At 44.6% G+C, this 27,862-nt stretch overlaps 1 protein-coding gene across 3 annotated transcripts in view; it reads right to left on the reverse strand.

Moving 5' to 3' along the window:
- LOC126163062 (phosphatidylcholine:ceramide cholinephosphotransferase 2-like) overlaps positions 1-27,862 on the reverse strand; it is a 350,838-nt gene that overhangs the window by 48,877 nt on the left and 274,099 nt on the right. Inside the window, exon 1 of one of the 3 annotated variants that reach the window (XM_049919965.1) lies at positions 5,807-5,894. The exons of the other annotated variants lie outside the window; for them this stretch is intronic. The gene's annotated coding sequence lies outside the window, so the exon portion shown is untranslated. Of the gene's footprint in view, positions 1-5,806; positions 5,895-27,862 lie in introns of those variants that run through there. 3 annotated transcript variants of the gene reach the window in all.

The following is a 27,862-nucleotide window of genomic DNA, read 5'->3' on the forward strand; positions in this document are numbered from 1 at the left end:
GATAGGCTACAACCCTGTCTCACCCCCTTCTCAACCACTGCTTCCCTTTCATGCCCCTCGACTTTTATAACTGCCATCTGGTTACTGTACAAATTGTAAACAGGCTTTCGCTCCCTATATTTTATCCCTGCCACCTTCCGAATTTGAAAGAGAGTATTCCAGTCAACACTGTCGAAAGCTGTCTCTAAGTATAGAAATGCTAGAAACGTAGGTTTGACTTTCCTTAACATATCTTCTAAGGTAAGTCGTAGGATCAGTATTGCCTCACGTGTTCCAACATTTCTTCTGAATCCCATCTGATCTTCCCCGAGTTCGGCTTCTACCAGTTTTTCCATTCGTCTGCAGAGAATTCGGCGCACCTACGTCAAGCATTCTGCGAGAGATAGCGAGCGTTCAGTACTGTTCTGGGCGCTCTGCAGCGAATGTCGTGGCAAGTGCGAGCAATAAACGTGATCGTAGCGAGTTATTTAGAAAATTTTTATTTAATTTGTTGTGGGGTTATCACTAATGGCAGTGGTACGCGCCTTATTCTACATAAGCAAGCGAGGGACGTAATCTGCACGGGATACGCTTTCTTAACTCTTAACGTCCCAAGTGCGGCCTCACAGGCTGCCGGCGTTTATTGTTACTCTGTTGGTAACGCATTGTGGTGGGAAAGATTACAGCCTTGTCTAGTTGCTCTTTCCCGAAACTGCCGGACTATCATTTTATACTGTTTAAAAACGGCTTGGGACAAATTACCAGAGATGATGTATTGCACTGATTTAACAGCAAAGATGAATGTCGGCAAACAAAGAAATGCAGGACAGAGAAAGCAGATGGCAGACACATATCACGTACATCCATATTTCGAACATAGTGTTAAGTATATCACTTCTTGGAGCCCTCGTATCCTGAAATACAAATTTTACAAGTGTTGCTTTTTTCGCCTTCCCTACTACTACAAATAGCAAAAAATGGTTCAAATGGCTCTAAGCACTATGGGACTTAACATCTGAGGTCATCAGTCCCCTAGACTTAGAACTACGTAAACCTAACTAACCTAAGGACATCACACACACCCATGCCCGAGGTAGGATTCGAACCTGCGACCGTGGCAGGAACGTGGTTCCGGACTGAAGGGCCTAGAACCTACATAGGTCAACTGAAGAATAGGATACGAGGGCTCAAAGAAGCTATATACGTAATACTACGTTCGAAATATGGATGTGCGTGATATACCTCTGCAATCGTCTTTGCTGTTAAATCTGTGGAATATATAATTTCTGCTAATTTCTGACGTCATTGGTCAAAGCCGACGGGTTGTATCCCATTCTTCAGTAATCCAGAAAAGTACTAGCCAGCCACGATATTACTGTACTTTACGTCCGTGGTCATTATCGGAAACGCGCGGCGACGTTACACTAAAAGAAAACCATACCCATTTTTTCGACGGTCGTACATACTGCGGCAGTCCGAGGAATTTTTCTAGTCGTTAGAACAGCAGAGCACCGTTTATTTCAAGGTTGTCGGGTGTTAAGCTTGTAATGCCGACGGAAGCATATATTTGCCTTAGTATTTTTCTTGTTCATGGCGACGGCAATTTATTAGTGCAGATATTTTACTATCGACACCCATAACTTCCTTATCAACATCTATCGGTAAGTCCAATTTTTAATTTTCCCAATTTCGTCCAGTACCAAGGCAGCTTTAAGCCTTTCTAATTCAATTTTATTACAATGTAGGCCAATTTGAAGATGCACTTCGATACATCTGAATAAATCGGCAGTTATTAATTTATTTGCTTTCACTCTTAAATCGGATAGCAATGCGTCCGAGTCTACTGTTTGTCTCATCCCTGCAGAGCGCCACTGCAAACCGTTGGACAAAGAACAGCTACTCTGTCACTACAGCGTCGGCTCGCGTTGTGACGTCATCCAGCGTTGTGACGTCATCCAGCGTTGTGCCCGCTCTCCGCCAAGCACTGTGCTCAGGCCGTAGCCTAAACAGTATTCCCACGCGCGTTACCTCCATTGCTTGTTGAGTAATTACTTTCGTAATTATGAATCCATGTCTCACTATCATGTTTCAAAACTGGTACAAGACACGAACTACAAACTTCTCACACAGGTCGAAAATCGACCAGAAAGAGTGCACGACCACACCTAAACTGACAGTTCTCGATACCCAGGCGGCCTGAGTGAAAAGATCTTGCTCCAGGTAGTGGGAGAGATAAATAATGATCGGGATCGCATGTTATCATTCTACCCCGTATCAGACCGTGGGAAGGCGGCATGGATTACGATCCTACTTGCAGGCGACCACTATTTGAATGAATGTTGTGGGAAGGTGTTAGAAAACCAAACACAAATAAAATACTTGGAAATTAGCACAAATAGGTACATTCTGAAATCAGCACAGAAAACGTACTCTTAACAGACGGTAGCCTCCACTGATATATAGTGTTGTGTACATAGTTCCGCGTAGTCAGCGCGTACACAACTTTCCCACTAGAGCGCGCCCCGCTAAGCACAACAGCGCAGGCGCAGCGCTCGTCCGTCTCCGCACTACGAGATGGCGCTGTCTTAGAGACGGACCAAATTCTGCTTCCGCCGATCCGCGTATTAATATGCAACGCAGCCAATGAGATTGCTGCTAACGTAGAACCTTTTCTCCTCGCGGATCACACTCGCGCAGTGATACCTGAACGCGAGAGGTATTATAACGAGTGTACAGACCTCCGATTAGTCAGTCTGCATTGATCTACACCAGTCTGTACCAGTCTATAGTTAAGTTTCAGTCTGCGCCTAATAAGATTACCATATTCCTGTACATAGCCATGAATAGAAATGTATAGACACTTTGTCAAGTATCAGAGATATGTGAGAATAAGATTAACGTACCAAGACCAAAGGAACTTCAGATTGTCAATCGTAAACAGCATCCAGAATCAAGTTACGTAATATCTAAGTTTTTTATTATTTTAATAAATGTGTGTGAAAATTAATCAAGTTCTGTTTAAAGTTGGTCACCGTCAATCTGCTACTCTAAGAGTGCAAGTGGCATTTCTATCGTCTGACCTAACGGCAGAAGATAAACACGCCACGATAAGACCACAAGACATATTGCTGACACTCGCCTACTTCGTTAGAGCGACAAGTCAAATAATCTGATGGTGTGTGTACCGAAGGTCTTACAGTACGCACACCACATATAGACACATTCACAGAATGACAACAGAGATAGCATTCGCCCTATTGCTACATAAGTTGAACACAGAACACTTCGGAGTGAGAATCCTGAACCATTTGAAGTAGGTTTCGGCAACAGAAGCGGGAGGGGAGCGGTGGCAGACTTTAAGTGAACCGCATGGCTGCCGCTGCTGCTTTCCCGTAGTATCGCGAATAGAGATGGGCAAACTGAAACACTTAACTGTTTCGAAACAAATGAAACAGTACAATGTAATGTTTCGATACGCTGTTTCGAAACAGTGAAACAGTTTGTGTTTTGTAATCTAATAAACCTACACATTTTATCATCTTGAATGTCTACTGTATAAGTATGTCCATATAAACACAAATGAGGTGCGAGAGCGCAAATCATTTCGCAGAAAGTATGAAACTATCACTTGGGCGTCTTGGCAGTTTCGTATTTCCTGCAGCAAATGCGCTGCTTTCGTGTTGTGTGACTTACATACTTTTCAATTGGCTGAGGACAGCCATAGCTGAAGACAGAAGAACCACCACGAACGGAACTGGAGGTAGGAGCAAACTGCAGAAACAACGGATATGCTACTGGGATTCCCACATTCCGTTAGTATGGGTAATATACAAATCCTGCTAATTCCCATGCACACAAAGGGAATCATTGTGGATAATAGGCACAGTGAAGCTTCATTCTATTGCTTGTCAAAAATATTTCGCCACTCTTGAAAGTGTTTCATTAAGTGTTACGTTGTGTTTCAGTATTTGTGCCGAGCCCGAATCTCGTACGACACAGAGCGGAATGAAACATAACTGTTTGGATACAATTAGTCCGTTCCAAGCGCAGGTGGACTGAAACAGCCTTATTTTGAAACAACGATACAGTTTCTGTGTCTGGATCGAGATCGAATCTGGTGCGGTTATCCGAGACAGGGGCGGAATGATACACCCCTGTTTCGAAACTGAACCACAGCCGTTCCGAAACACTGAAACAGTTCCACGTATCGATACACTGTATCGAAACATAGAAACAGTGGCCAAGTCTAATCGCGAAATACTCGCGGTCGTCCGAAACAGCGATCGGATAAGAGCATCATTATTAGACTGTGCTCGAAATAACGAACAGTTAAGCGTTACCGCCGCATGGCAGAGCAGCGTACGCCCGCGGACAATAGGCGGTCGCGGGCGAAATGGCAGCTAGAGGGCCTTCCATGCAGACGTTTCAGGATCGGCCTGGGCGGCGATGCTCAGAGGTTTTGTCAGCTGGCCGGCACCTGGCACTAGTGTGTCTGCAGCTGAGAAAAGTAGTTCCGGTGCCAACTTGCTGGGTGGTCAAGCGGCTAGCTGTCGCCTGCTCGGCCATATTCCAGGCAGCTTCAATTTTGCCCCCTGAAGCTTCCTAACCTGAGCAGCCACGACCGTTGGGATGCGGGATGTTCTTTGTTTGTGTACGTCTCAAAACGAAAAGGCTGCTCCCTTTAAACTTGAATGTTTCTAAGAGCCACCACCATTTTGAACAATTCATTAATTCCTCTCGAAATGACGGCAGCCGATATCTGTTTACGTAGGGAATTATTATTTCAAAATCATTTAGATGCTTTAATTCGCGGTTTGGTCTTTAGATACTTCAAAATAAAATTGATATGCCAATTATAGATAGAGCAGCGGTTTGTTCCTCGTCAAAAGATCCCGAATCTGTCACCTGATCTGATATTCATTAATTATTTATCGACTCGTCTTTTGTTTCTAGCCTTTGCTCGGCCGCTCACGCGCTAGTCATTGGATGTGCCGTTCTTGGTAGGGTTCGTAACACGATGCGTTACAAGAACAACGCTAATTTTCACTTTTTTTCTGTCCATCCAGTCTTTGTCTTTAGCTACCGTTAATATAGAAACTCATCCAATGGTTCTACAGCGTCATTAATGATTTGCACTATTTTCTGCACATGTTGTTCGCAAATGATTTTATTCGTATCGAGGTCGTGCGGTAGCGTTCTCGCTTCCCGCGCCCGGGTTCGATTCCCGGCGGGGTCAGGGATTTTCTCTGCCTCGTGATGACTGGGTGTTGTGTGATGTCCTTAGGTTAGTTAGGTTTAAGTAGTTCTAAGTTCTAGGGGACTGATGACCATAGATGTTAAGTCCCATAGTGCTCAGAGCCATTTGAATTTTATTCGTATCGAAACTGATTTTCAGACTTACTGACTTACTTGGTCTATTCAGTTCTTTCAGTCATTGCTGAAGTTTTATCTTCACTAGAAGCACACATTGCAATGCCACCTGATAGTTCTGATGCGTTCCAAGTACTTGCAACATGCTACCAGTAACAGATTAAAAGAAAACCTCTCCAACTGGACTTACGAAGGGCCACTGAGAAGCGAAATGACTACAAATGAATGTGAATTCTATCTTGGTTTTGAAAGACAGCACTATAATTGGAAAACAAGGAGGAGCAGAAATGTGTAGTCGCGTATCAGCGTTCTAAGCTCTCGAATTCGTTCAAAAACGGACTCTTGTAGGCGCACACGGGTCCGTGAAGTCCTCGCACACGCTGAAATTCCCAGGCAGACTGCAGACGAAGCTCATACACTATGAACGAACAGCGAAACGAGTAGCAAGTTGCGTTACCTGTACGATTCCGCCCGCTCGGACTCTGCCGCCGGAATACCGTCACGCTAGCGAAGTAGTGGCGGCACGCAGAAGCGCTACGACTGGCGAAGGGCCCTTCCGGACCACACACTGCCCGGTCGCCGCTCGCCTGCCCGGAAATTCCCGACGGCAGCGGTCCAGCGCTCCCGCGAAATGCGAGCGCGTCCCGCCGGCGGGAAAGTCTGTTTAAAAATAGCGAACGCTCAGCTGGCGGTGACAGCAGAGACCGTTACAGACGCGGGAGGTCTTACTGCCAGCAGGACTCTCGATATCTGTGGACTCCGGCGGCGACCGACATCGGCAGAGCTTTTCAAATCAGTACGCACGATGTGCGCGGTCACAATGTTGCCTATCTCGTCGCACAAACGTACAGATTTCGGAAGACAATCAGTGAAATTCAAATCCTTTTGTCTTCTTCGCTCATAAAGGCCGACGCGGGACTGTGAGAAACAGAGAAGTTTAGTCAAAGAAGGAGTTTCTGGCATTCCGAGGACCAAAAATATCATAATCGGACTATAGTTCGGAATCTATGGACTGAAGTTGCAGGTTTATTAAAAAGATCTTTATCGGAAATTCTAGGTGTAAATTATAACCTCAAATAATTTTTTTTTTTAAGTGCACAACTTCACATAATTTCAGCACAACAGGATGCTTGTAATTTTGCTGTTCAAAGTCGCGCGGGATTAGCCGAGCTGTTTAACGCGCTGCAGTCATAGACTGAGAGGCTGGTCCCGGCGGAGGTTCGAGTCCTCCCTCGGGCATGGGTGTGTGTGTTTGCCCTTAGGATAATTTAGGTAAAGTAGTGTGTAAGCTTAGGGACTGATGACCTTAGCAGTAAAGTCCCATAAGATTTCACACACATGTGATTTTTTTGCTGTTCAAAGTCGCCACGAATCATCTCGAGTATGTAAAACCGAAGACCCATACGTGGAACACGATCAGATAACGAAATCTAATTTCGAGTACTTATTGAGGTGTGATTCGAGATCTATTAAAAATTCCGATGTTCACTTTAAAGATGCAGTTCTGTCTCGCGTAAAACTGGAAGTGACACTTCGATATTTGACATCTGGCGATTACATTTCTCCACTGTTTAGAACTGTACCACTTTCTGCAAACTACAACTTCAAAGTTTTGGTGTGTGATGTTGGACGCTATTTACAACGCCCCAAAGATTAATATTTTCACTCTTGCACCCAATATACCACGAAATATTAAATTTACTCCGCATCTAATTTTGAGGCTATGGTTGGTGTAAGTGCACTAAAGCACACTGTAATATAGTTCACTTCCTTTAGTAAAAGCTGCATTCACTATAAAATAATACTGCTACGACGAACTTTGTTACTTCCTTTCTCAAATCCACTGCACAGGTGTTTTAAAGAGCATTGAAGTTTCTAGTATTACAATGCGATTGTCTGAATACACTGCAAGTATTGCCTTAATTTTCACCATTTTTAGAATAAAGTAAAACCACAAATCGACCGTTCATTAATTACATAATAATCATTATGTGGTCGAAGCTGTTTTCTTGACCGGTTTGTTTCCTAATACGTAATACGGAAATGATGTTTTGCCTTGAGCAAACATAATTTTTCTTGTTTCACTACTCATATATGTTTCGGAGAAGTTTATTAATGTAAATACTATAATCTCAAAAAGTGATGTCATAATGCATAAATTCTTTGCATTGTTCGACAGATAATAAAACCCATTGAAGATGGAGGAACTTCTGCGAAACATGTACGTGTAACAAAACAACAAAAACAGAGTTTGCTCAAGGCAGAATAACATTTCCTTATCATATAATTAAATCATATTTCGCTTCCTTAGACATAAATTTTATCCTCGCATTATATAAGGAAAGCATCATATACTTTCACCACGTAAATTAACCATTAGTACTCCTAACCTCGCAGTGGTTAGACACTGGACTCGCATTCGGAAGGACGACGGTTCAATCCCGCGTCCGGCCATCCTGATTTAGGTTTTCCGTGATTTCCCTAAATCACTCCAGGCAAATGCCGGGATGGTTCCTCTGAAAGGGCACGGCAGACTTCCTTCCCAATCCTTCCCTAATCCGATGAGACCGATGACCACGATGTCTGGTCTCCTTCCCCAAACCAACCAACCAACCAACTCCTAACCTCATTGGCAAAATCTTTACATACCGAAGTCGCACTTCCTACCACTGTAGGGTAACAAACCATGCTCGGAACAACGTGTTTCTAAGATATCCTTAACGCGGTGTATCACTGAAGCTTCTTTTTTTTTACATATTTTCGTAATATACACGTACAAATATGTTAGCATGTCAGCTTCAGAAGTGGCGGCCCCTTCTGACCCTAATCGGTGGTGGAAGAAGGAAAGTGGAATCACAAAACTTTTTTAACTTTTGTGGCATTGCGTTTTACCCTTTATCTCATATATTCGTAACACTTGTGTGGAACTTGCCATGTTATTTCTGGGACGGATATATCTCATTTACATGCATTCGGCGTCTTTTTAATGGCAAACGCAGAGGCGTCGTGGTATCCATCAAAACCTCGGAGGTTAAAATTTAACCTACTTCATACATAGAATAGATTCTGACCTAACCCAACCCAATTCCCTTAATGCTGCTAAAAACTGACGAAGGAGATGGGACACACCAGGACCGAGCTGTTGGCCGATGTTAATCGGGCGACCTCTGGCGACCGTTGCCGGTGCCACTGTGATCTCCTGTCTCAGACGTGTAAGGACGTTGTCAGAAAAGGTCGTTGGTGAATAGCCGACTCTGCAAGAAATATCCGCAAGTTCTTGTACAGGTGACGCAACTCGCGTCGTCTGCGTCCATGATTTTGTTGTTCATGCATAGTGTCCGAGCTTCGCCTGCAGTCTGCCTGTGGATTTCGACGTGCTCGAGGATTTCACGGACTCTCGCATGTCTGTGAGACTTCTCTTCCCTTTTTCCATCACAAATATTATACTTCTTAGTGACCATATGCATTTTTTTGACATGAGATGAGTAACTTGAATCCACAAACCGAACTATATTGAAATTCGAGAGGTTGGAAAAAAAATCAAACAACCACTTGCAAATAAAGGTTTATTGGAACCCTCGAAATAGATTTCGACACTTTTAAAGCAGTCTTCTTCAGAATGTTTAATTGACCTTGTTGAATCACATGCTGATTAAGTACAATGAATGAAGCCAAACGGCTCTTGTCATATGAGGCATCCATCTGAAGAACACAAATAATCACAAGCCATGACTTGCAAGGGAACCTACCCATCGCAACCCCCTCAGATTTAGTTATAATCTGTCACAGTGGATAGGCCTTGAAAAACTGAACACAGATCAATCGAGAAAACAGGAAGAAGTTGTGTGGAACTATGAAAAAATAAGCAAAATATACAAACTGAGTAGTTCATGGGCAACATAGGCAACATCAGGGAGAATATGAGCGCAGGAGCGTCGTGGTTCCGTGGTTAGCGTGAGGAGCTGCGGACCGAGAGGACCTTGGTTCAAGTCCTCCCTCGAGCGAAAAGTTTACTTACTTTATTTTTGCAAAGTTGTGATCTGTCCGTTCGTTCATTGACGTCTCTGTTCACTGTAATAAGTTTAGTGTCTGTGGTTTGCGACCGCACCGCAAAACCGTGCGATTAGTAGACGAAAGGACGTGCCTCTCCAATGGGAATCGAAAACATTTGATCCAGGAAAACACGTCTGATATATTCTATACGATGAAAACATAAGTGTGTGTCATATAAACTGCAACAAATGAATGCAACAGTTTCACAGTCGCACAGCTTTCTCTGTGCTCTGTCAAAACATATGTTTTTAACGTTTTCAAATTTTTCCGTGTGCAGACCGTCAAATCCTGCATATGTCCAATCAAATCTTAATATGTCCTGGAATTTTGGAGAGCGAAGTTGATTATGTGTGAGTGCCTGAACTCTGATAATAGTCTAAAAATAAAAATTTAAACTTTGCACTCGAGGAAAGAATTGAACCAAGGACCTCTCGTTACGCAGCTCCTCACGCTAACCACTGGACCACGGCGCACCTGTGCTAATAACATCATCCTTGATGTAGCCTATGTTGCCCATGGACTACTCAGTTTGTATATTTAGCTTATTTTTTTCATAGTTCCACACAACTTCTTCCTGTTTTCTCGATTGATCTGTATTCAGTTTTTCAAGGTCTATCCACTGTGCCAACTTATTACTAAATCTGAGGGAGGTGCTATGGGGAGGTTCCCTTGTTAGAATTGCAGCACTGTAGTATCACAGGTGTGCAGGTCAAATGCCAAGCGTAGTGGATGGGCATTGTAGCAATCAAATTTATTCGGTTTCCACTACTCTGCATTTAGAGCGTCGCGTACTTAACAATACTTCTACTGCAGCGGCTGACTGCTCAGAAATTGAGCATCAGGTTCTCTTGATATAGGTCTGCGTCATGCTGACGCAATAACGGTGCGCGGCTGGTGTTTGCAGTGTAACGGTGGAAGCAGAGAGAAAGCGCCTTATGAGACACATTACGAACCCACGGAGGGTTGCGTGGAACGCAAGTGGTATTCAGTGATGAATAAGCAAGACAGGAATATGAAGAGAGACGAACAGAAAGGGTGGAAGACAGTTTTAAGACCAATACAAGACCAGTCAACACGGAGCTCCGTTTTATATGAAAAGCAATGCCGAATTTTGTGACAGTAAAACCACTGGCTTGTGGGCGTAAGAAAGCGAGTACCTAATTCGAATCGTAAGGAAATCTGTAACTTTAAATCAATTGTGTATGACCACCACACCTGATTTCTCACTCTCTGTCATTATAACTACCACTTCTGTTTCTTCACTACTATTCATTATAAAGTGAAAAGCAAAGCGTACTGTATCTACCAAATATGTGTGTGTGTTTTTTTTCTTTCCATTGACGTTTAGCTTATAATCCTATGTTCGATCTTCAAGATCTCTACAGAAGAAATACGTCACCTGCAGCGGAATATTCACATATTACGACCAGGATGCCGAACGTTTAGTAGCTTGCAAGCTATTATACGTCTCTCTCTTGGAGAAAGTATCTTGCAGTTGACATTCTTCTGTATCCTGGGGAACAACAAGCCGACCTTTTTCTTTACGTCGCTCATGACGCATTCACAAACGTGAGCAGTATACGGTATGGACCTTGCAGTGAACGATCTCTTTCACAGCGGTATCTCAGAAGACGCGAAAAAAAAAAAAAAAAAAAAAAAAAAAACCGAAGGCAGCCACTTTTTTTATCTTTAAGTGAGCATACGTGGTCGTTGAACTCATTTCCGCACACACCACCAGATGGTACATAAACAAATCGACCACTCATAACTTAAATATGAAGCTCTCCGCAGCCATAAACCAGTTAAAGACAGAGGTTGGACAGAAATATCGAAACATTTGCAGAAATGCATGCTTGAACATTAATGCAGACGCTAGTCAAGCCTGCGCTGTTGTATTTGACCACGAACGTCAACGGTGTTGTTGTTGTCGGGTCTTCAATCCAGAGACTGGTTTGATACAGCTCTCCGTGCTCCTCTATCCTGTGCAAGCTTCTTCAGCTCCGATTAACTACTGCAACCTACATCCTTCTGAATCTGTTTAGTGAAATCATCTCTTCGTCTCCCACTACGATTTTTACCCTCCACGCTTCCCTCCAATACTAAATTGGTAACCCCTTGAAGCCTAAAAACGTGTCCTACCAATCGACCCTTCTTTTAGTCAAGTTGTACCACAAATTCCTCTTCTCCCCAGTTCTATTCAGTACCTCCTCATTAGTTATGTGATCTACCCATCTAATCCTCAACATTCTTCTGTACCACAACATTTCGAAAGCTTCTATTCTCTTCTTCTTCAAACTATTTATCGTCCATGTTCCACTGCATACATGCCTACACTCCATACAAATACTTTCAGAAACGACTTCCTGACACTTAAATCTGTACTCGATGTTGACAAATTTCTCTTCTTCAGAAACGCTTTCCTTTCCATAGCCGGTCTAAATTTATATCCTCTCTGCTTCGACCATCATCAGTTTTTTTTTCCTCCCTAAATAGCAAAACTCATCTCCTACTTTAAGTGTCTCATTTCCTAATATGATTCCCTCAGCATCACCTGATTTAATTCGACTAAATTCCATTATCCTCGTTTTGCTTTGGTTGATATTCATTTTATATCATCCTTTCAAGACACTGTCCATTCCTTTCAACTGCTGTTCCAGGTCCTTTGCTGTCTCTGACAGAATTACAATGTCATCGGCAAACTTCTAGGTTTTTATTTCTTCTCCATGGATTTTAATTCCTACTTCAAATTTTTCTTTTGTTTCCTTTACTGCTTGCTCAATATACAGATTGAATAACATCGGGAATAGGCTGCAACCCTGTCTCACTCCCTTTTCAATCACTTCTTCCCTTTCGTGCCCCTCGACTGTTATAACTGCCATCTGGTTTCTGTACAAACTGTAAATAGCCTTTCGCTCCCTATATTTTACACCTGCCAACTTCAGAATTTTAAAGAGAATGTTCCAGTCAACAATGTCAAAAGGTTTCTCTAAATCTACAAATGCTAGAAACATAGGTTTGCTTTTCCTTAATCTTTCTTCTAAGATAAGTCGTGGGGTCAGTATTGCCTCACGTGTTCCAACAGTCCTACGGAACCCAAACTGATCCTCCCCGAGGCCGGCGCATACCAGTTTTTCCATTCGTCGGTAAAGAATTCGTGTTACTATTTTGCAACTATGACTTATTAAACTGAAAAAAAAATGGTTCAAATGGCTCTGAGCACTATGGGACTTAACTTCCGAGGTCATCAGTACCCTAGAACTTAGAACTACTTAAACCTAACTAACCTAAGGACATCACACACATCCATGCCCGAGGCAGGATTCGAACCTGCGACCGTAGCGGTCACGCGGTTCCAGATTGAAGCGCCTAGAACCGCACGGCCACACTGGCCGGTTATTAAACTGACAGTTCGGTGATTTTCACAATTGTCAACACCTGCGTCCTTTGCGACTGGGGCAACGGTGTAATATTCTCAAATACGCTGCAGGTGTCAGTCGTGGTCAGAACACTGTTCTGTGTAGTTGCGAGTGCGTCATGTCGGGGCTAAGTGAATTCCAACGTTGGCAAATTGTTGGTGCTCGCTTCCATAATCAAGGTACCCTAAGTGTTTGGTGCTTGAAGAAGCACCGTATCGGCGATTTATACCGCATACAGCGAAAATGGAAAAACAATCATCCGCTAAGTCATAACGCGTGTTAAGTGGTCGTGACAGACCGTCGCACAAGAGGGCACTGACGAAAAATAAAGACGACGACAGCTGCAAAAGTCGCTGCAGAATTGAATGTCGCGCTTGCGAACCCTGTAAGCGCCAAAACCACACAAAGCAGGGAATTGGTGGACGAGCTGAAATTCCAAAGCGACACATCAGTGATGCAAATCCCTGTAACAGGAAAACGTGGTGCCACAGCCATAAAACCTGGACTATGGAGCGATGGAAGAAAGTCATGTGGTCTGAGTCTTGTTTCACATTTTTTCCATTTTCTGGGCGAGTTTACGTCTGTCGCACGCTGTCCCAAGCCTACGATGCTGACTGCTTGCTGCCAAGAGTGCAACATGGCGGGGTTCCGTGGCGATTTGGACAGCCAAATCTCGGTATTCGATGGGTTCCACGGTTACCATGCAAGGTCGCATTATAGCTAAGGCTTGTATGACCATTTTGGCCATTCAGGCTCATCTCATACTATAAAAATTGTTCCCCAACGGTGACGCTGTGCTGTGTTCTAAGATGACAAGGCCCCTATCCACGCACCTCGTATCGTCCTTGTCTGTTTTGTGAGCACGACGATGAACTCTCTCGTCTCCCCTAGATCTCGGTATTACTGAGGCTTTGATGGTTACTTTGGAAAAAAAGGATGCGTGATCGCTATCTATCTCCATCATCGTTACCTGAACCTGCGACTACTTCGCAGGAAGAGTGGTACAAGATTCCATCGGAAACCACACAGCACCTGTATTTATCCATTCCGAGACGACTGTAAGGTATTCTGAATGCCAACTGTTTTCCTACAAAGTATTAGGCAGGGTAATGTGTAGTGTTTTTGATGTTTCCATATTTCTGTCCACCGCTGGCTGTCGTACTCGCTGCCGAGTTGACAATCTATGAGAGGATGAATCTGATTAAAACATTTTGGTGGCAATGTTCCTCAGAGGGTGCACTCCGTTCTCGCCTTTTCTATCACTTACGGCAGGTCTGTTCAGCTACAGCTTGTTTAATATAGCACTTCAGCCTGCATGATGCACTAAGTGGTGGTGGTGGTGGTTAGTGTTTAACGTCCCGTCGACAACGAGGTCATTAGAGACGGAGCGCAAGCTCGGGTTAGGGAAGGATTGGGAAGGAAATCGGCCGTGCCCTTTCAAAGGAACCATCCCGGCATTTGCCTGAAGCGATTTAGGGAAATCACGGAAAACCTAAATCAGGATGGCTGGAGACGGGATTGAACCGTCGTCCTCCCGAATGCGAGTCCAGTGTGCTAACCACTGCGGATGCACTAAGTCTAGCCTACTCACCAGAAGGATCAGCGATCTGACATCCGAGCAGCTCTTTGCGCTTAAGCGTATGAACAACCCATAAATCAAGCGGTTTCGTCGTTGAATTAAAAAAGAAACGGCGTGGAAGGGCAGTGTGAGCTTAGTTCTTGCATTTTCTCGAATAGTACCAAGCTGCCGCCCCCCCCCCCCCCTCGGGATTAATGACTCCATTAGACGATATTAACAGGTTTGTGTTTAATCCAGTATTTTGGCGCAAGGTCTGCCTATGAGGACAGCATTTTTCCTTTATGGTCATTACATTTGCTTTGTTTTCTATCTTATCGTTTTACCTTACTTGTTCATTTTATTTTATTATCTCTTTCGAAGGTTAGCTATTTGTCATTCTTAGTATTTCAGTCAAACATTACCTTCCGTTTTGTATTCGTCTCTTGGTACTGCATCCATATCTAAATAGATTTTACAGGGGTTTTCTTGCGTCTGGAGCACTCAGAGCTATGTCATTTGCAAACTTAAGCATCCGTGTTCTTCTTGCACTTACCTTGGCAGACTGGTTACCAGTTTGATGACATTCTTTAGTTAACGCTAATCTCTGAAAAATTTGTTATCTCAAGTGTATTAAACCACAATATTATATTACATTAACACTAAAGAAATTGGAAATGAAGGGAGGGGAAAACTTGTGAAAATAATACAGTGTCCAATTATATTAACGCGACCACCTGCCAAAGGCCGGAATAACCACCTTCTGCAGCGCGGACCGTTGCGAGACATGCAGGAAGACAGTCAGTGAGGTTCTGGAAGGAATCGATGGGATGTGGAGCCTTGCCGACTCAAGTGCCGTGGACAGCTGCGCTTGGTTTTTCGGGTGAGGGAGGATCCATGGCGCGATCAACCCGATCGACGTGGTCCCACAGATTGTCGATTGAGGCTAAAACTGGAGGGTTTGGCTCCATGGGTGTACGATAAATTCATGCTGGTGCTCTTCCAACGAGGCGTGTACAATGCGGACTGTGTGACACATTGCATTGTCCAGCTGGCATACGTCACCGTGCCGAGGAAAAACAAACTGCACGCAGGGGTGGACATGGTTCTCAAGGATAGTTTCGTGCTTGGGATGATGCACTGTACCTTCCAGAAAGACGATATGACCCAGGGAATACCAAGAAAACATTAACCAGTTCATAATGCTTCCTCCTGCGGCCTGGACCCTTCTAAAGATTGTCGCAGGCTGTATGCTTTCGCCATTTCATGGCGCACACGTCAACGCCCGTATGTCCGATAGAGCATAAACACGTGACCCAACTGAAAAGCCCCCGTGTCGCCACTCAATGGCCGATCGGTTGCGGCATTGGCGTGCACATTCCAGCCTTCGTCGTCGATGAACAGCAGTCAACACGGGTGCATGAAACAAGCGCCTGTTGCGGAGGCCCACACGCGGCAACGTTCACTGGACGGTCGTTGATAAGACACTGTTGGTAGCCCCTTGGTTCATCTGCGTGGTTAGTTGCTCAACAGCTGCTCGTCTGTTCGCCCGTGCACATCTCCGCAGCGTCGTTCACCCCTGTCATCTATGGCCCATGGGGTCATAGAGATAGTGGTTTCAACCTTGATAAACTATGGAATCCGGCACTTGGTGTAATAAACTCAAAAACACGTCGTCAGAGTGCAGCTCACAATGAGATATCGACCTGCCAACACAGACCGACTGCGGAGTCATAGATGTATTGTATTTGTATTGTATTGTATGTCAACCGGGGACCTAGAAACGACGGAGAGGCTCCGTCCCCGCCGCAGCCGCAGTGGTCCACAGCCCCAGGACGACTACCGCAGTCCACTTCACCCCTCCGCCGCCCCACACCGAACCCAAGGTTATTGTGCGGTTCGGCCTCCGGTGGACCCCCCAGGGAACGTCTCACACCAGACGAGTGTAACCCCTATGTTTGCGTGGTAGAGTAGTGGTGGTGTACGCGTACGTGGAGAACTTGTTTGCGCAGCGATCGCCGACATAGTGTAGCTGAGGCGGAAAAAGGGGAACCAGCCCGCGTTCGCCGAGGCAGATGGAAAACCGCCTAAAAACCATCCACAGGCTGGCCGGTTCACCGGACCTCGACACAAATCCGCTGGGCGGATTCGTGCCGGGGACCGGGCGCTCCTTCCCGCCCGGAGTCATAGATGTAACTCGCGCATTGTGCACGTCTCTGCCGCCGACCAACGTCTCTGGCGCATTTGCATCTGTGGCCGCCAATTGCGCGGTACACGAGTATAAACTATAAAGGGACGAGGCGAGCACTGGAGCGTCAGTCTTGCGGCTCACACTGAAGATGGGTGCACGTTATACAGCCGAACCACTAGAAGAAGAAGAAGAAGAAGAAGAAGAATTCTTGCGGCTGCACCCGAAACTTAATGGAACAGTTTACAAACTTAGCCCCTGGCCAGAAAACGAATGATCGTGACCTTTTGGACGCCAGATAAATCGCCCCCCCCCCCCCCAAAAAAAATTCCCAACACGCTTTACATACTCTCCGCTGCTAGTGCTGCCACCTGCTGTTTGTGAGTGGTTATTGCAAGTCGGCGTCGAACACAGGCAGTGGTCGGATTACTGTGACTGGACCGTGTATGTCCTGTTCCCAACAGATTATTATTTGATTATACCGTACGCTCTAAAAAAATGGAGCTATGTTTCTTTCAAAGTGTTTATAGAAACATAAGGGAACTTGGTCTTGATATAAGAGTCGAGTTAGAACGTTTTGTTGTGTGATGAAAGTGAAACACGTTTCATAATATTTCTGAGAAATTAGATACCCGCCAGCATGGCGTGAAGGTTAGTTAAAAGGGAATATATAATTCCATGTCGATAAATAAAAGAAATAATTACTGGGACATTCTCAGCAAACCTCAACCTGAGTTATGCTCGCGTTTCCAATAGATCTTTGTAACGAACTGGTCTTTAGTTTCCTTCCCTTGCAATAAAATATTCATCATCCTTTGATTTATCATTCCTAAGGCGTGGCATGTCGAACTGCGAGTGGCAACAGTTCTAATCAGGGGCAACTGGACTCTTCCAGATTGCGTAATGTTTCGTGCAACGCGTTTTTGTCGATCCATTTTTACGACCTCCTACGCCAATACGTAGAAGCCACATCAGAATTTGCGCCTAATGATTGACGACAGCCTTTCTGGAGCTGATTGTTACATCTAAGGAACCAAGCTCAGGTAGGTACCCGCCGCATTAAGGCTTTCACAGTTCGCGGAAGGGCTAAACAGGAAATACAATTTCATTGTCTGGTCACCACTGCCTCCACAGATGGAGGTGGCGAGAATGGATCTGATCTCCAAGCACAACGGCCGTCGTCCGTCCCTCAGAACACCTCAGAATACTGTATACCCAGAAGCAGTGGCCGTGCGGGAGCTCTCCAGGGCAAGTTGTTTACAACATCTGACGTTACGTGTGCTGCAAGCTTTCACTCCCCCAACAATAAGAGGGGCAACAACAGTCACCTTATAAACAAAACGCAGAAGGTGACTTAGTCAGCGAGGTATGAAATAGTTCAAATGGCTCTGAGCACTATGGGACTTAACATCGGAGGTCATCAGTCCCCTAGAACTTAGAACTACTTAAGTGGTTATAATGCTAAAGTTTGTGAGGTCTTGACATTGGCTGAGAAACTGTTAAAACTGAGCCTCTTCATTTATGTTGTGCATCAAACATGTTTTTAAATTGTTAATTACTTTTATGCAGTGGACAATACCGAACACTATATAGTTAAAGTACGCAACATTACAGTCTTACGATTTATATTGTTGACGTGTGTGGGGAAGGCAAGTTAAGGAATAGGAAATTCTATTGCGTTTCCATTTTGTGTGACCGCTGGAGATTACATAAGTCAGACTCCAACTTTGTCGAACATGTGCTGAAGGAATAACACAGATACTAAGTCCACACAGAAGTGCGACATACAGCCAACAAAGGAAGAGAACTACGCTTGTTAGAAGCACTTGAGGTAAACAAATATTTAGCCCCAAACCCCCAGCTGGTTCTAAATGATCAATTACAGCTGAGCACATCGCCACTTTTAAGCTTTACTTGATGCAGTCAACAAACCACTTCCCACAAACCGCCACACTGACACATACTGCTACACAAAAGTAAAACACAATAGAATTTCCTATTCCTAAATTGCCTCTCCCACAAACTTCAATAACATAAATTGCAATACTGTAAGACTGTGTACTTTAAAAATGTACTTTGTTTAATATTGCCCGCTGCATAAAAGTAATTTACAATCTAAAACATGTTCGTTGCACAACAGAGATGAAGAGCGCTCAGTTTAACAGTTTCTCAGACAATGCCAAGACCTCACAATTTAAACTGTAATATGATGTAGTTTAATTATTTATTGTGCTTAATGCTGACTACTGAGTAAAGTGTAATTTCAACGTTAAGAAACACGTTTGATGCACAACACTATGCAAGTGCCTTCTATCTTTGCTTATAACTTTTGGTCCCTTCCAGACGCTAGTCAGTTGTTTCCTGAAGTTGGCCCAATAAGCCGAAAACAACACTCAGCAGAACAAAAACAGTGTACTTGTTACTCAATCTTAAATGACATACATTACTTACAGAGTATATTTCCAAAATTAGAAGTTGGTGCGTTCTACAGTTTAAGGTGGAAGCCGTTGACCGGTGGACCCTCACATCGTTGAGAGTCGAAGGGTCCTTTACAGGCAAACTGAAAAATGCTATTTTGTCGAAAACTGACATTCTGAACCCGTGGCTATGTACGAAATACAGGTTGACTCTTACGTACAAGATAACAGCACCCGGCCACTTTTTACAATGCTATTATTTATTTAAATAGCGCCGTTACCGGTTTCGAACCGACAGGTTCATATTCAGGCGGCTAGTTCACGTTAAGATACATTCCACATTAGCATCACAAGAAGGAAATTTCATCAGTTGGGAAAAGAAATAGCGAAAGCTAATGTAATATGTATCTTAACGCGAAGTAGCCGTTTGATGATGCACCTGTCGGTTCGAAACCGGTAACGGCGCTATTTCAATAAATAAATGTAAAAATTGAAACATTCCGTTTCCCGACAGGGATTCGATGCCGCGACCTTCTGATTTTTCCAGGTGCGCGCTTTACTAATAGAGCACTAAGGCCGAAGATAATGTAAGAATGAAGAGGTTCTCGGCAGAAGCGACAAGGAGAGGGACGTGTGGAAGTCATTGCGAGGGTCATTCTAAAAGAAATGCACACTATTTTTTTTAAATCCATCTCTTATGTTACATGTTTGGAAGTTTTACAGTGTGTAGATACATCCTTTAGGAAAAATATTTTCATTTCTCCACATAATTTCCATCCCTCTCAACTGCCTTACGCCATCTTGGAACCAGCGCCTGTATACCCGCACGGTAAAATTCTGGACTAACCTGTTGGAGCCACTGTTTGGCAGCGTGCACAAGGGAGTCATCATCTTCAAACCTTGTTCCACGAAGAGAGTCTTTCAATTTCCCAACGAGATGATAGTCAGATGGAGCCAGGTCAGGACTGTAAGGCGGGTGTTTCAGTGCTGTCCATCCGAGTTCCATGATCGCTTTCATGGTTTTTTGACTGACATGTGGCCGTGCACTGTCGTTCAACAGCAAAACATCCTGCTTTTGCCGATGTGGTCGAACACGACTCAATCGAGCTTCAAGTTTCTTCAGTGTTGACATACATGCATCAGAATTTATGGTGGTTCCTCTTGGCATGATGTCCACAAGGAGTCCTTCGAAATCGAAAAACACCGTAGCCATAACTTTTCCACCAGAAGGTGTAGTTTTGAATTTTTTTTTTTTCTTGGGTGAATTTGCATCATGCCACTGCATTGATTGCCTCTTCGTCTCTGGTGAAAAATGATGGAGCCATGCTTCATCACCTGTCACAATTTTTCCAAGAAATTGATCTCCACCATTCTCGTGCTGTTCCAAAAGTTCGCTATATACTGTTTTTCTTGTTTCTTTGTGAGCCACTGTCAACATCCTAGGAACCCACCTGGCACAAACCTTTTTTAACGCAAACACTTTCAGTATTCTGCAAACACTTCCTTCCCTTATCCCAACGTAGCGTGACAATTCGTTCACTGTGACGCGTCTGTCAGCAGTCACCAATTCGTCAACTCCCTGCACATTGTCTGGAGTGTGTGCAGTACGAGGCCTGCCGCTGCGAGGACAATCCTCAATATTGCCGTGCCCGCTTTCATCGCGTAACCTGCTTGCCCACCGACTAACTGCACTGCGACCGACAGCAGCATCTCCATACACCTTTTTCAACCTCTTGTGGATGTTTCCCACTGTCTCGTTTTCACAGCACAGGAATTCTATGACAGCACGTTGCTTCTGACGAACGTCAAGTGTAGCAGCCATCTTGAAGACATGCTGTGACGGCGCCACTCACGGGAACAGTTTGAACTAAGTTCGAAAACAAGCGGGAAGGATATATCTTCACACTGTGAAACTTTGACACATGCAGAATGAAAACTGTATTTTTACAAAAAATTACTTTTGGAGTGACCCTCGTAGAAGGAGGGAGAGGACGGTAGGACGCGTGTTAAGGAGTAGCATGTTTTTAATTTAAGGGAGATGTAGAGGATAAAAACGGCAGGGGAAGATAGAGATTAAAATGTAACCAACAAACAATAGTGGATGTTGGTTGCAAATGCTACTAAGATGAGAAGGTAGGCACAGGAGTGGAATTCATGGCGGGCCGCGTAGAACTTCTCATAAGTCTGTGAAGACATGAAAAGGATGAAGTTGCCTCAGCTGTTTGGCGCGTGTCGTGCATCAAAATCTGTGCGTCCAATGCTCCCGATATACCCGACATGTGCACCGGAGGCCACTGCAGTCGCAATTCAGTCGCGTAACAAGTCCCGTGTGACGGTTTCTGAGCACTCGTGTACCACGCTGCCACGCTGGGAACTGGACCCACGCGCCACGGTAGCTTTCTCGTTCCGTGTGGAGAGACAGCTTTATGTTCCGCTGTGGGCTCCTCCAGCTCGGGAGAGGAACCGCCTACATCGATCACGGGTCAAGAGCGGTGGGCCGAGGAGATGTGCTCAGTACATCGACCGCCGCGGCCGTGCCCAGCTTACGTAACCGCCCAACACCGGCGCCTGAATTATTCACCACAGGCCACTTGAGCCCTCCAGCGACGCCTTCATCTCTCGTGACCCCGGAAGCCCCGTCACTACGGCCCCACGTAAACACCGAACAGCCGCCACCCGCCGAGAGGCCGGCAGTCCGTCACTGCATGCCAGCAATCAGCCGTGACCGGGCACACTGTTTGCTCGGTTTTGCCGATACCCTACTCCAAGTTAACTGTCCCGGCTTATCATCCTATTTGGCCCATATCTTTCACTCTGTGAAAACGTACAGGGTGTTTCAAAAATGACCGGCATATTTGAAACGGTAATAAAAACTAAACGAGCAGCGATAGAAATACACCGTTTGTTGCAATATGCTTGGGACAACAGTACATTTTCAGGCGGACAAACTTTCGAAATTACAGTAGTTACAATTGTCAACAACAGATGGCGCTGCGGTCTGGGAAACTCTATAGTACGATATTTTCCACATATCCACCATGCGTAGCAACAATATGGCGTAGTCTCTGAATGAAATTACCCGAAACCTTTGACAACGTGTCTGGCGGAATGGCTTCACATGCAGATGAGATGTACTGCTTCAGCTGTTCAATTGTTTCTGGATTCTGGCGGTACACCTGGTCTTTCAAGTGTCCCCACAGAAAGAAGTCACAGGGGTTCATGTCTGGCGAATAGGGAGGCCAATCCACGCCGCCTCCTGTATGTTTCGGATAGCCCAAAGCAATCACACGATCATCGAAATATTCATTCAGGAAATTAAAGACGTCGGCCGTGCGATGTGGCCGGGCACCATCTTGCATAAACCACGAGGTGTTCGCAGTGTCGTCTGAGGCAGTTTGTACCGCCACAAATTCACGAAGAATGTCCAGATAGCGTGATGCAGTAATCGTTTCGGATCTGAAAAATGGGCCAATGATTCCTTTGGAAGAAATGGCGGCCCAGACCAGTACTTTTTGAGGATGCAGGGACGATGGGACTGCAACATGGGGCTTTTCGGTTCCCCATATGCGCCAGTTCAGTTTATTGACGAAGCCGTCCAGGTAAAAATAAGCTTCGTCAGTAAACCAAATGCTGCCCACATGCATATCGCCGTCATCAATCCTGTGCATTATATCGTTAGCGAATGTCTCTCGTGCAGCAATGGTAGCGGCGCTGAGGGGTTGCCGCGTTTGAATTTTGTATGGATAGAGGTGTAAACTCTGGCGCATGAGACGATACGTGGACGTTGGCGTCATTTGGACCGCAGCTGCAACACGGCGAACGGAGACCCGAGGCCGCTGTTGGATCACCTGCTGCACTAGCTGCGCGTTGCCCTCTGTGGTTGCCGTACGCGGTCGCCCTAACTTTCCAGCACGTTCATTCGTCACGTTCCCAGTCCGTTGAAATTTTTCAAACAGATCCTTTATTGTATCGCTTTTCGGTCCTTTGGTTACATTAAACCTCCGTTGAAAACTTCGTCTTGTTGCAACAACACTGTGTTCTAGGCGGTGGAATTCCAACACCAGAAAAATCCTCTGTTCTAAGGAATAAACCATGTTGTCCACAGCACACTTGCACGTTGTGAACAGCACATGCTTACAGCAGAAAGACGACGTACAGAATGGCGCACCCACAGACTGCGTTGTCTTCTATATCTTTCACATCACTTGCAGCGCCACTGTTGTTGAAAATTGTAACTACTGTAATTTCGAAAGTTTGTCCGCCTGAAAATGTACTGTTGTCCCAAGCATATTGCAACAAACGGTGTATCTCTATCGCTGCTCGTTTAGTTTTGATTGCCGTTTCAAATATACCGGTCATTTTTGAAACACCCTGTATATCTGACATATCACACTCCTGCTAGAAGAAAATAATCACAACTTCGAAGTACACCAACTACCGGCATAAAAAACGGCGAATTTAGACTAAATTCCGAAAACCTGAGGTGGTATCGAAATGTCAAATACATCTACTAGATCTTAAAATTCTGTACGTGGTTGGAGGAGCAACCGTAGAATGAAATCTTTTTAAAGATCTCTACTAGGTTTTTAACGATCAGTCGACGACGAGATCATTAGAGATTAGAGACACAGCACACTCTCGAATTGGGGAACATACGAGCACTATTCGGAAAGTAAGGTCCGATCGGACGCGAAATGGAAATCACTGTGAAAATCAAAAATGTTTTATTTGCGACAGTTAGCTACAGCCTCCGTCTACTTCTCTACATACTCGACGCTACTACTTACACATTTGTCATAGTGTTGTACTAACTTTCCAATACCCTCGACATAGAAGGCGCCAACCTGTGCTTTTCGCCAATTCTCTAGAGTGGTCTGCAGCTCGTTGTCTGTGCCAAAATGCTGTCTTCATAGCCAATGGTTCATGCGAGCAGAGGTGAAATGCGGAAAGAGTCAGTTCTACATCTACATCTACATTTATACTCCGCAAGCCACCCAATGGGGTCTGGCGGAGGGCACTTTACGTCCAACTGTCATTACCTCCCATTCCTGTTCCAGTCGCGTATGGTTCGCGGGAAGAACGACTGCCGGAAAGCCTCCGTGCGCGCTCGAATCTCTCTAATTTTACATTCGTGATCTCCTCGGGAGGTACAAGTAGGGGGAAGCAATATATTCGATACCTCATCCAGAAACGCACCCTCTCGAAACCTGGCGAGCAAGCTACACCGCGATGCAGAGCGCCTCTCTTGCAGTCTGCCACTTGAGTTTGCTAAACATCTCCGTAACGCTATCACGGTTACCAAATATCCCTGTGACGAAACGCGCCCCTCTTCTTCGGATCTTCTCTATATCCTCCGTCAACCCGACCTGGTACGGATCTCACACTGATGAGCAATACTCAATTATAGGTCGAACGAGTGTTTTGTAAGCCACCTCCTTTGTTGATGGACTACATTTTCTAAGGACTCTCCCAATGAATCTCAACCTGGCACCCGCCTTACCAACAATTAATTTTATATTATCATTCCTCTTCAAATCGGTCCGCACGCATACTCCCAGATATTTTACAGAAGTAACTGCTACCGGTGTTTTTTCCGCTATCATATAATCATACAATAAAGGATCCTTCTTTCTATGTAATCGCAATACATTACATTTGTCTATGTTAAGGGTCATTTGCCACTCCCTGTAGCAAGTGCCTATCCGCTGCAGATCTTCCTGCATTCCGCTGCAATTTTTTAATGCTGCAACTTCTCTGTATACTACAACATCATCCGCGAAAAGCCGCATGAAACTTCCGACACTATCTACTAGGTCATCTTTATACATTGTGAAAAGCAATGGTCCCATAACACTTCCCTGTGGCACGCCAGAGGTTACTTTAACGTAACTCCTGAATCCTGCACATACAGGGTGGGCGACAAATCTCTGTACCCCCTAGTGTCAAATGTTAACTGCTTTGATTAGTTTTAGCACAAGTAAATTCTGACGTATTAAGTAGCCAATATATCGGTATGTTGCCCATCATGCTGGAAGCACATTTCCATACGCCTCGATGTACATCTTGACATATTTTTGAGTACGTCCTCCGTTATAGTGCGATATGCATCCTCAACAGCACTGCGCAGTTCTTAGTCCGTAGCATGCACAAGCGCCTTTATGACTTCCCATAATGAGATGCCACTTTTGGTGACGTCAGGACTTCCCGATGGCCATCTCGCGGGAACTGGCGTTCCTGATGAACCACGCTCCGCCTTTCTACAACAATATGCGTTCCGTAAGGTCCATTTCCTCGATCCGTGGTATTAACTACATCTACATACATACTCCGCAATCCACCATACGGTGCGTGGCGGAGGGTACCTCGTACCACAACTAGCATCTTCTCTCCCTGATCCAAACAGAACGAGGGAAAAATGACTGCCTATATATGCCTCTGTACGAGCCATAATCTCTCTTATCTTATCTTTGTGGTCTTTCCGCGAAATATAAGTTGGCGGCAGTAAAATTGTACTGCAGTCAGCCTCAAATGCTGGTTCTCTAAATTTCCTCAGTAGCGATTCACGAAAAGAACGCCTCCTTTCCTCTAGAGACTCCCACCCGAGTTCCTGAAGCATTTCCGTAACACTCGCGTGATGATCAGACCTACCAGTAACAAATCTAGCAGCCCGCCTCTGAATTGCTTCTATGTCCTCCCTCAATCATACCTGATAGGGATCCCAAACGCTCGAGCAGTTTGTAAAATATGTTTTTAACATATGTAAATGACTTGTGCCATTCACAGTTCCTTTAAAAAAGTACGGCCCAAACAGATGTTTCGATTTAATCGCTGCCCATATCACTAAGTGAGGCAGATTCCTTTCGAACTCGTCTGTGTAACCATGATTCTCTTTGGCCCAGACGATGATTTTTCTAGCACGTGAGCTGCGATAAATGGTACATTCATCTGAAAACATAATCTTGACACGATTCACTACATTTGGATATTGAGTTAACAAAACACGGCATGCTAAAACGCGCTCATTCCGTTCTGTATCCGTTAACTCATTTACGAACGTGGGTCGAAAAGGTCTGACCTTAAGGTCGTTTTCCACTTGATCTCGCACTGTTGTCCTCGGTATACCGAGTTCAGAAGCACGTTTAAGTGTCGACTTCACAGGAGATTGTTCAGTCGAAGCAGATACTCCGGCACGAATTTCTTCCCGTGTCTTCTTCCTTCGACTTCGCATGCTGTCTTTAATACTGCCAAAAGCAAAAGCACGTCTTTCCCGGTCCAGAAGTGTTGCTTTTCGAGGAGGACACTTATTAGATCTTTCCTGGAATGCTTCCATAAACTGTCTCATTGTCTGCCCTGTGTGTTGTCGTTCGTGCACCCACACACTTGTCACTAACCGTTCCTCAAGTGTGTAACATGACTAGTGACATCTGCCACGGCTACAAACCAAAACTCATGAATTACAACAACTACCAGCATGCATGATAACATCTGGTACTAAACGTAGGTTACGGGGGTACGAGGACCTCTCGCCTACCTAGCACAAGGGACTCAAGATGATCGTCACACACGTTCCTTTAAGTATACACATGTACAAACGACAGAGAATTATACACGACTACGCTAGTAATACAGTCATATTCTTTTAACATCTGTAGACAGCCAAACTGCCTAGTGGAGCCACCTTCAAATCCGGTAATACCTACAGGTGATACCAAAGAATATCCTAAGCAAGGCCATTCCACGTCGAAGCAGAGTTACGTCGCTATCTACAGGTATAACACAGCCACAGTCTTCTCTCTAAACCGCTACGAAATGCATGTTACGTGGTGTTTGTACCAATTATGTGGACTTCTTCCCATTCTATTGAAACACAAAGGGTGGGAAGAATTTTGTTTAAACGCCTCCGTGCGCGCTAGAGTTAGTATCATCTCCGCGATACCTACGGAAGCGTAATGTAGGGCTTTGCAGTATTAGTCCAGACTTATCACTTTGGTTCGCGAAACTTTCTATATAGACTTTCTGTTTACACCTGTGTTCACGCATCTGCCAAATCTTTCATTTCAGCATCCCCATAATGCTCTCCCATTACTCAAACATACCTGTGACCATTTGTGGTGCCGTTCTGTGCAAACAGTCAAAAGTCTCTGTTATTCCTATTTGGAACGGGTCCCACACGCTTGAGCAATACTCTAGGATGGGTTGCATGGGTGTTTTGTGAACAGTCTCCTTTGTAGACGTCCTGCATTTCGCTAGTATTCTACCAAAGAAATGAAATCTGTCAACGGCTTTACCTACGACTGAGCCTGTATGATCGTTCCACTTCAGACCCCTACAAACTGTTACACCCAGGTATTTGTATGAGTTGGCCGATTACAGTTGTGACTCACTGATATTATAATCACATGATACTACGATATTTTCTCTTTGTGAAGTGTACACGTCTTTTTACATTTCTGAACATTTAAGTTAAATTGTGAATGTTTGCGTTACTTTCAAATCTTACGAAGATTCAACTGATTATTTGTGCAGCACTTGAAAGTAGATAACTGCATCATCTGCAAAAATCTGAAGTTAGTATTGGTGCATAAGATAGTAGAGTTTTTATTTTGAATATTGGTATTCCGGTTGCTATGGGTTTATTTATCGATCGTTATTTTTTATTTGTAGTTCACTGTTGCTATTTGGGTTTACATATTGTCATTTTGTCATTTGAAGATACAGAGAGGAGCTGTGGACGCTAGAAAATGGAGTGCCAAGTGGAGACATCGTAACATTTCCGAGATACTCTTCCGTTTGAGTTCAGTAGAAAGGTGACAGCCAGAAACATTCGAGCCGTGTATGGGGATAATGCCACTAGGCAGAGCACGGCAAGAAAATGGTTTTTTGT

Source organism: Schistocerca cancellata, chromosome 2 (assembly GCF_023864275.1).
Source record: "Schistocerca cancellata isolate TAMUIC-IGC-003103 chromosome 2, iqSchCanc2.1, whole genome shotgun sequence".
Classification (NCBI taxonomy): domain Eukaryota; kingdom Metazoa; phylum Arthropoda; class Insecta; order Orthoptera; family Acrididae; genus Schistocerca; species Schistocerca cancellata.